The following is a 10,800-nucleotide window of genomic DNA, read 5'->3' as shown; positions in this document are numbered from 1 at the left end:
CCCTATGCCCAAACCCATATTCCTAATCATTTTTCAGCTCTAAGGTTTGATCAAGGCTTTTAAGTCAGCATGATTGAGCTAGAAGTTTGTGCCTTCAAACTTATCAATACCAAGTTGTTGGATTTGCATCACCGAATTTGGTCCACACGATTTCTAGGATAGAGAATGATAGGGTTAGGTGGTTTGCTTTCCAAAGCCCATCCTCACCTTATCTGCCATATGGAACAATCCTATATGACTCTGGGCATTTTTTATTTTGTTTATACTTTATTAATTCAAAGTTAAGGTCGAAAGGCCTCTTCTTTTTTGTCTTTATAGTTTCTTAATACATAAAGAATTAACCCACACTACGTCATTTAACCTAGGTTATTATCAACCTTATGTTGGTCTCTTTCACTTATTATTTCCTTAATTCACAAGTAAAACAAGTGGGGTCCTTCATGATACAACAAGCTTGAAAAAGTTGACATATTCATGGCTAAAATAGATATTTATGTGCACAAAAACAACCACAATTGTTGACAACCACTCCCTCTCAAGTATCTAGGCTTATTTTAGTAAATTCATCTAGCCAAGAGGTAGAATAGAGACATGAATTAATGCATTGAATATAACATAGCACCTCACTTTTCTTACAAGGCATCTTCCTAGTGGTATTGGGAATGGGGCCCACACACTCCTATTTTTTTTTTTTGGGTTGTCATGTAGCACTGCATTGAAGCCCCCATGGGATCATGTAGAAATTTAATTCCCAATGCAATATAATAACAGTTTGAAGTCTTCCAAAACAGTCCCTCTTGTGCAGTAGGCACCATGTAAACCAATACCAAAACTGTGGTCAGACACACCATGAGGCTCTCTCTCTCTCTCTCTCTCTCTCTCTCTCTCTCTCTCTATATATATATATATATATATATATATATATATATATATATATATATAGAGCTGAACATAAAAAAAAAATGTCTAGCTCTCTCTCTCTCATAAAAAATATGTTAGGGTCAAGTCCCCAACATTAATTGGTTTGCACTTTCCCCAATCATTGAATCACTGCAAGCATTTTTGAAGTGAGCTCTCTTGTACAATCATGGATTGCCCCAAGCATTTTGAAATGAGCTATCCCTTCCAACTAAGGTGGATTCATTGAACAATCACATACAATGGATGATGAATCTCTTAATCATTCGTCAACAAACTTTGTGCATGTGTGCGTGTATATGTGTATGTTGCTCATGATTTTAGATTTTATTGTTGAATTATAGTAGAGACCTTATCTCCAAATCATTTTGAACATATAGTTTTTTTTTTTATAGAAAAGCCGGGGTTAGGCAGACCCCACCAGTTGTGCAACAATACCATTGGGATTTTAACACAAGGTGACAACTCCTATCAAACAAGCATAGTCCTATTAGTGTAGGTGGAGTAATAGAGTAATGCTCCTGGAGCACCTATTCCCACCTACTAAAAATCATAGCTTTAAGCTGCATCTTCTCAATCAGATCTTATAGATGTACTTAACACAGTTTATTTGATATGAATCCAATTTTAGAACATGTTTTTTGGACACCAAAGTTGGTATTTTTAAGTCGTGAAATTTTAGTACATTGCGAGACATTGATTTTTGAAGGTCTTAAAAACACACATGTATGCTATAATCACATGATCTAAAACTTGTTTTTCACTAAATAATGATTGTAGATCATATTATAGGGTCTGATTTATGAAAAAAACTACTCAAATTTTGGAAAATTTAAGCTTCTATTAGGTAGAGCCAAAGTAGATCCATACCATCTTATCTGAGGTCTTATAATTTGGTTAGGTTTTATGATCTTAGCTTTTCTGTCAACGCAAAAGAAGAAAAGAAGAGAAAAAATAAAAGGTCACGCACATGTGCATGTGAGTGTTTGAGTACTTGTGAAGTGTGAAGCCAAAAAAACTGGTCAGTCTTGTTTTTTTTTTCTATATTTTACATGAGAAAACCGCAACCCGGGGTATGGAGACTTGGTCACTATCCTCCGGAGTGTAAACTCCATGGCTAGGACCCTTACCCCTATGGCCTATGCTGGGCTTTGGCTTATGCAAGAGAGTGGCACCCGTGGGAATCGAATCCTAACTGGTGGTATGCCAGCCCAGGCTCGCTCCAACTAAGCTAACTCCTTAGGGGTGGTCAGTCTTGATTTAGGCCGCTGGATTTAAAGCATCAGTCAGTTAGCAAACAGTATGAAATCATGAATTTCACGTCTGGAAGTGAGAAAAAAAGTGACAGGAGTTTGTGCATGAAAAGTTTTAAAAGATATTAAAATATTAAGAATCGGCTGAGGGTTGAATTAGCCCATATCTAATTGATTTTGTGCAAATACAATATGAATTGGCCGATTCGCAACCCGCCACGATATTGTTTCTGATGCTATGTCAAACAATTAAATGATTTTTTCATATGACAAATTTTCTTTTTGAGATTTTTTTTAAAATGGGTGCAATAGAAGGATTTCCCAAGGACTCATTCATGTCAGTACTACTCTCACCCAAGCATACTTAACTTCGGAGTTTTAATGGGATCTGGACGGCATTAGTGTTGTTCACATAACAATTTTTCAGGTCCTACAATTTTTTCCAATCATACACACAAAGATCCTCTATGTATAAAGAGGCAAGAAAATGATAGTGAACTTTTTTCTTAGCCATTCCATTCGTGCTGTTTGTATGAAAAATGTTTCATCCTAATATTTTATTTTTCTGTGAAATTTTTTACCACTTCCAAAAGCGGGCACAAAAGATAAATGGTATTAGAATTAGGTCCAGATCTTTCAGGGGAATAAGCTGTTGAGGTTCACTATTCTTAGAGGGCCCCAACAAGGTTTTTCTAAAACCTTTTGTCTCTGGATGTTTTTGAGATTCCATGGTAAGTACTTGGAAATGACAGAAAATGTGGGCCCAATGTGAAACCTCCCACCCACTAGGGCTACCCTGAAGAGACCCAAACTTGGTAAAAGTGGATATAGGATCAAATTGAGTCGGAACTTTAGGACCCTTTTATAAAAATTCGGGCCTTCATACAACTAAAACATGGGCCCGACCTGCTCAACCCAATAAGCCTGTGGAGTCAACTATGTGGTTCTAGCAAGTCTTGTTGGATTGGAAGTCTGGGTCAAGATTCATGCCCATTGGGAAAACCAAACATAGATGCAAATTGGTCGGAGTTCCGACCCAGGTCCAGATAGAATCCAACCCATATTATAGATACGGGCGTAGTCGTGTCAGATCTAGCTTCATTTGGATCAGAATCAGGAACATATAGATACGGGCGTAGTCGCGTCAAATCAACCCATTTTTCAGATGAAAATGGATGGATTTTACATTTTCATTCAGTACTGCAAGGATTCGGATCATCACTGGACTTGGAGACTCCGTTGTGAGATCTGAATTGGATCCAGATTTATGACCAGACCAACTCTTCAAAAGTCAGACAGTGCCGAATCAAGCATGAGACGAGTATTCTGACCTGTTTGAGTCCTTATGAGATGGGTTCCAATTTTCAGGTCGGCCCAAGGTCTATGATTGATGAGTCTGAACCAACACATCCACAATTAGGCACACCTTGTGGGTTGTTGAATGAGGCTTCTTCTGGTCTGTGACCATCTGGGACGGTCCACATCCTTGTCCTCAAGCCGACCATGGGCTGAATCTTGGCTCAAGTCCAGCGCAACATGAACTGGACCTAGATGACCGAGTGGTTCAGATGCACACCATGATATGGATATGGCCTCCACTACATTAATTTGTATATGGAACAGTTAGGACATCCTGAAGTCATGCTGGACCCAGTGGGCCTGTTAGGCACGGTAGGCAAATCCGGGTCCAGTCTCGTTGGGCTCATGTGCAAAATATACCAGTTCACAGTCATTGGATACAGAGCATACTTGCAAATGTTCCAGGGATGCATGAGGACATAACAGTTCATTCACAGTATAATGAGAATATGGTTTTCTTTTCAAAAAAAAGTTATTAAATGCAGAAGCCACATGAACAAGATGAATGCTGATAATTTTTTTTAAGCTGTTATTTGTTTTTGGATAGGCAAGCTGGGGCGATAACCGGTGCAGGTTTCGACTCCGGAAAGCCTTATCTTTAAATTCAAATCTTTTATCGGTTGGAAAACATGTTATAGGTTGTCTTAGGTTTAGATCCTCTTTATGTGATCTAATTCGGTTGGGCCATCTGGTATCTCATATGGTGTGGTATTGTTATGTGAAGAGACATCTTATGCGATTTTCTATCAATTTTTAATTCTATAATAGGCTGAATTGAAAATAGACTCCCAGGTAGTTACAATGAGGTTATGGTCTTCAAACCTTATATAGTGGTCTTCTCTTCAAGCTCCCTATCAACAATAAGAGAAATCAATTTCTCTCATAAGGTTTAAAGAAAGGAAAATGACCACATATACAAGTTCTGAAAGATCATACCCGTCAACGATCTACCAGAGCACCAATGAATTCAGGTATACTTTCACATTAAGATTCGATTTATGTTTTGGTTTCAACGATTTAGTTCAAACATATTTGATGGTTCTTTTAGTTTTTCGGTAAATTTAAATTCCACCAAATGGTATCAAAGTGACTTGTTTCCCGTTGAATCGTTGAAAGATTTGATTTTATTAAATATATTTCATATCTTTTCGTTTGTGGCATTGATCTATCTTGATCGTGGCCGGGGCACGGGCGAAGGAGGGCTGATCGGCCCTTCTCACACTGTCCAGATGTGACTGGACGCTGGGACGGCCGATCGACCCTCCCCTTAGGGGTTTTCAGACGAGCGGAAAGGCCGTTCGTCCCTCCCTCGTCTGAACGCTGGATCCCCACAACCGGCACAAAGGGGCTTCCCCTATTCAATTTGTCGGACAAGAAGGGTCGTTGGGCCCTTTTCTTTTGTTGTTGGTCGGACGAGAAGGGTTGTTGGGCCTTTTTCTTTTGTTGTTGGTCGGACGAGAAGGGTCGTCAGACCTTTCTCTTTTGTTGATAATTAGATGAAAGGGTCGTTCAGCCCTTCCCCGATTTCTTTTGGCCTTGTTGGATGGCGGGAGAGCGCATTTCTGATGGCTGGATGAAAGGGGTTTCCCATTCCTTTTGAATCGTCGACCATAGGGAGATGTGTTAACATTCAGATCGCCTTCCGACGATGTTGCTCGCACTCTATTTGCCAGATCGACTGGGTCTCGGCCGACCAGTCGATGACCAACGGTGACTTGGGGCATACAACTCACCCTCAGGCCACTGCTAATGACTTTCCAGGGCTGGCCGTGATCGACGATGCTGTGTGGGGCATCCGGCTCACGCTTGCCACCGTCACTGAGTGCCTCAAGGTTGGCGACAACCCTGTGATCATCTATGTTCTGACCTCATATAGTTAGGACCAGTTCGGTTTCCAGACCGATCTGATGACCCGAGTCATTGCAATCTTCATCGATTCAGCGTTACACAAGGGTGACTTGGGTCTGAGCCGATACTGAGATTTAGACTGATCTGGCGCCCATTAGTTGACTTAGTCGGGCTGGACGGTTTGGTCGTCGGGTGGGCCAGTTTGTTCATCTGTGCTCGAGCGATTCAGCCAATGATCCAAGGCCGATTCAGCGCCCCTTCAGCCAGCTCTACCGAGCTAGGGCGATTCATCCATCAGATTTGGGCCGATTTGGCACCCTTCTTCAGTTTGCTCAACCGGAATAGGTCATTTCGGACATCTGTTGTAGGTCAGTTTGACCTTCAGCCAATCGAACTAGAGTCAGTTTGGCATTCAACTGGTCGAACCGACTAAGGTCGCATTAAGGGGTGAAAGGCCTGATGACCCGGTTTAGCCCCATTCGGTTAAGGGGCTCAACCGAGTCAGGTGCGACTTTGTGCAGATCGGGCTTGGTCAAGACCAGATCCACTGCGCAGGCTTGCACTCGGTTATGGGTTACTGGGTCTGACCTGATTCGGGTCAGACCAGTTCTGGACCCGCAGGTGGGTTCGGCCAGGTTCGATTGGTCAGACCCGTGCACTAGCCATAATAATAAATAAAAAAAAATTATGAGGATTTTATTAAGGCTATTTGGTGTGCATTAAGGGTCCCTTCGGAGGGCCATCTTCAGTTATTTTTTGGCCCTATACAGATTATGATTATGCTTTTCTTTTTGTTCATATGCATGTATGGCGTATTTAAACCATGGTGTTCTTTTCAAAATTAAGGGTCCGATATTCTAAATTGAATTGATTGAATCAATATGTTATCAAAGTAACCTCTATTGTATAGATTAACTCATTTTTTAATATTATGATGTTTACGTATTTGAGGTTCATGCAAATAGTGATCGGCCCAAATGAAGATTACATTTGGCCAAATCCAAATACATATTTTCAGTAATAAATATGAGACAATTGTACGGTTTTCTATGTGGATAATGAGTCGGTCCAAAGAAAAGGCGCGTTGTTTGTCAAGACTAATTGTTCGTGTTTGATTATTGTTTTGAGAGTACTACTTACAAGTTGACATTTCTTTCCAAAGACTAAATGTTAATGTTGTGTTGGGTATCTTGTGATGGGGTTTACCACAGTTTAAATATGTTATTTTATGTTAATGCATGTAAAAATATATGTTAATTGTGAGTTTGTCTTGTTCTTAATTCAATTAATACCTATGCTTCTACGATATCTGCAAATATTAATTCAATCTCTGTTTTGAGTGGTTCTAATCTTAAAAACTAGAAAGTGAACGTTATGATTGCTCTTAGATGCATGGATTTGGATATTGCACTACGAGAAGATCAACCACTTGCTCTTACGGATAGAAGTTCCACTGAAGATAAAAGAAACTTCGAGTTATGAGATAGATCTAATTGCATGAGTCTCATGATCATGAAACGTGAAATTCCTGAATCCTTCAGAGGTACTATGTCCGAAGAGGTTAATGCCAAAGGTTTTCTTGAAGAAATAGAAAAATATTTTGCTAAAAATGAAAAGGCTGAGACAAACACTCTCCTTTTGAATTTTGTTTATATGAGATATAAAGGTAAAAGAAATATTAGGGAGTTCATTATGGAGATGTCCCATCTTGCTTCGAAACTAAAGGAATTAAAGTTAAAGTTGTTTAAAGACTAGATCATGCACTTAGTTTTGATACCCCTTCCTACACAATATGGTCAGTTTGAGGTCAGTTATAACTGCTAGAAGGATATATGAATTCTTAATGAGCTCATTCACACTGTGTGCAAGAAGATGATAGGATGATGCAAGAGAAGAAAGAAAGTGATCATTTGGCAGTAGCCTCTAATGACAAGTTTAAGAAAAATAAAATGATTAAGGAAGCTGCAATAGACCCTTAATCGCAGAAGAAACATAAAAGATATTACGACCCAAAGTCTAGTTGTTTCTTATGCAAAAGGGACTGTCACATGAAGAAGGATTGTACCAAGTATCATGCTTAGCGTGAGAAGAAATGTACGCTCCTTACTTTGGTTTGTTCTGAGGTTAATTTAACTTCTGTGGCCGAACACACTTGGTGGATGGATTATGGTGTTACCACTCACATAAGTATATCAATGCAGAGTTACCTAAGTTGCTGACCGCCAATTGATGTTAAAATATTAATCTATGTGGGCGATGGCAAATCAGTTCAAGTTGAGATAATATGGACATTTAGGTTACTTTTAAAGACTGAAAATTATTTAGATTTGAAAGAAACATTATTGTGTTATCTTTTAGGCAGAATTTGGTTTTTATTTTCACTTTAAACAAATATGGTTATACTTATTTATTTAGAAATAATGAATTTAAATTATTTCTTTATTAAAATCTTATTGAGACTGGTTCTTTATCTATAATTAATAACCTCTATTTGCTTAATATTGTTGCCTTATATAATAAATCATTGCATTTAAGTTTTCATGGTACAAAACAAAAATTAACAAATAAGAATTCAGTTATATTATGACACAAGCGCTTAGGTTATATTTCTAAACAAAGAATTGAAAGGCTTGTGACAAGTGAAATTCTTGATTCCCTTGATTTCATTGACTTTCAGGTTTGTGTTAAGTGTATAAAAAGAAAATAAATTAACATAAAGAAATTGAGTGCCGAAAGGAGAACAAACATCTTAGAACTAATTCATATAGATATTTGTAGGTCATTCCCTACGGCTTCTTGGAATGGTCAACAATATTTTATTACATTCATAAAAAATTATTCTCATTATAGGTACCTATATTTAATTCATGAAAAGTCTCACTTCTTTAATGTGTTCAAATCTTTAAAGGCTGAAGTTGAAAACCAACTTGGCAAAAGAATTAAGTCTGTTAGATCTGACCGTGGTTGTAAGTACTATAGTAGATATGATGGACCAGGTGAACAACGTTCACGACCTTTTTCTAAATTCCTAGAGAAAAGTGTGATTGTCCCTCAGTATACCGTGCTAGGTACTTCTAGCATAAATGGTGTTGCTGAGAGACGAAACAATACCCTTAAGAATATGGTAAGGAATTTGATTTTTCATTCTACCTTACCAGAGTCCCTCTAGATAGAGACATTAACGACTATAACTTATCTATTAAATAGGCTACCATCTAAAGTAGTAACTAAGACCTCATATGAATTATGGATAAGCAAAAATTATAGTTTGAAGCATTTTCATATTTGGGGATATTCAGTTGAGGCTAGGCCCATGAAAAAAATTGAATTCTAAAATGATTATCTGCTATTTTGTTGGGTATTTTGAAAGGTCCATGGGCTATAAGTTTTATGACCCTATGAATAAGTCTTTTTTTGAAACGAAAAACGCTTATTTCTTTTAGAGTGCTGAGTTTGGGGAGAGTGATAAAGTAAAAGACATTGCTTTTGAAGAAGAGTTTCTTTTTGTTCTTACAATTGTGGTTGACAATGATCAGATTTCTATTACTGATATCGTTCCCACAAATCTGAATCAAGGCAATGCTTTAGATTTTTTTATCCAAAATCAAGCTTTTACTCCTAGAGTACAAACTCAACAACCTCAAGAACAAGTGTCATTAAGGAAATCCACTAGAGAGAGGAGAAGAGCAATTTCAAATGATTATATTGTCTTTCTACAAAAATATGAGGGTGATACTGGCTTAAGAAAATATGATTTAATCAACTTTCATCAAGCCACACAAAGTTTTAACTCTCAAAATTGGATTGATGCAATGCATGAGGAAATTAAATCCATAAGCGACAATAACATGTGGGATCTTGTCCCATTACCTGAAGGTGTGAAACCCATTGATTGCAAATGAATATTTAAAACCAAAAGGGATTCAAAGGCTAATATAGAAAGATATAAGGCACATCTTATTGCAAAAGGGTTTACTCAAAGGAAAGACATTGACTATACAAAAACTTTCTCTCTGATTTCTATAAAAGAATCTTTTAGGATTATGATGGCACTTGTAGCTCATTATGATTTGGAGTTGCATCAGATGGATGTAAAGACTACATTCCTTAATGGTGACATTGATGAGACAATATATATGATCCAATCAGAATATTTTGTCTCAAACAATGCAAAAAAAATGATTTACAAATTAAAGAAATCCATTCATGGACTTAAGCAGGCTTCCCGTCAGTGGTATCATAAATTTTATCAAGTTATCTTCTCATTTAGTTTTGAGATAAATGTGGTTGATGAATGCATATATCATAAGTTCAGTGGGAGTAAATATATTTTTTCGGTTTTATATATCAATGACATATTGCTTATTAGTAATGATATAGGCATACTGCACGAAACAAAGAGATTTCTGACAAAGAAATTTGAAATAAAAGATCTTGGTGATGCCTCTTTTGTATTAGGGATCCAAATACATCAAGACTGTTCTTGGGGTATTTTTGAATTATCATAAAAGAGCTAGATCAAAAAGATTCTCGATATGTTTGGTATAAAAGATTGCAAATCAGGTGATACTCTTGTTGTTAAGGGAGACAAGTTTAGTCTCGCTCAGGGCCCCAAACACCAGTCTGAAATTAAGGATATGGAACAGATTCTCTATGCATCTGTTGTGGAGAGTCTTTTGTATGCTCAAGTGTGTACGTGTTTGAATTTACCGTACATTGTTAGGACGTTAGGCGGATATCTTAGTAACTCAGTTATGGATAATTAGAAAGCAGCCAAACAGGTTATGCGGTATTTATAAAGAACAAAAGGTTACATGCTCACATACAGGAAGTCAGATCAGCTGAAGATCATTCGGTATTCTGATTTTGACTTTGCAGGACACTAAGACAGTCACAGATCCTCGTCAAGTTATATTTTTCTGTTGGCTGGGAGAGATATTTACTGGAGGAGTGCTAAGCAGACACTCATTGCTTGTTCCACTATGACAACATAATTTGTAGCTTGTTATAAGGCATCAAATCATGAAATACGGTTACGTAATTTTATCACAAGACTGCAAAATTTGGATAATATTGAAAGACCACTAGAGTTATTTTGTGTCAGTAATTTGGCAGTGCTATATTCCAATAATAATAGGAGCTCATCGAAGTCAAAGCATATTGACATTAAGTTTTGTGTTATTAAAGAAAGAGTGCAGAATGATCAGATATTGATAAAATATATTGGCATAAACTCTATGATCGTTGATCCGCTTACCAAAGGTTTGTCACCAAAGGTCTTTCACGAGCATACTGCTCGAATGGGTGTTTTATCATTTTATGATATGCAGGTTTAGTGGAAGTTTGTATTTGGATGTTCTATGATATAATAAAGTTTTTTTTATCACTTTAGTATAAAGTTAAAGTTTCGGTTTCATTCTGT

The sequence above is a fragment of the Nuphar pumila genome, chromosome 13 (genome assembly GCF_984573655.1).
Source record: "Nuphar pumila chromosome 13, dmNupPumi1.hap1.1, whole genome shotgun sequence".
Lineage (NCBI taxonomy): Eukaryota > Viridiplantae > Streptophyta > Magnoliopsida > Nymphaeales > Nymphaeaceae > Nuphar > Nuphar pumila.
The sequence above is the reverse complement of the archived record's forward strand: the minus strand, read 5'-3'. Positions refer to the sequence as shown.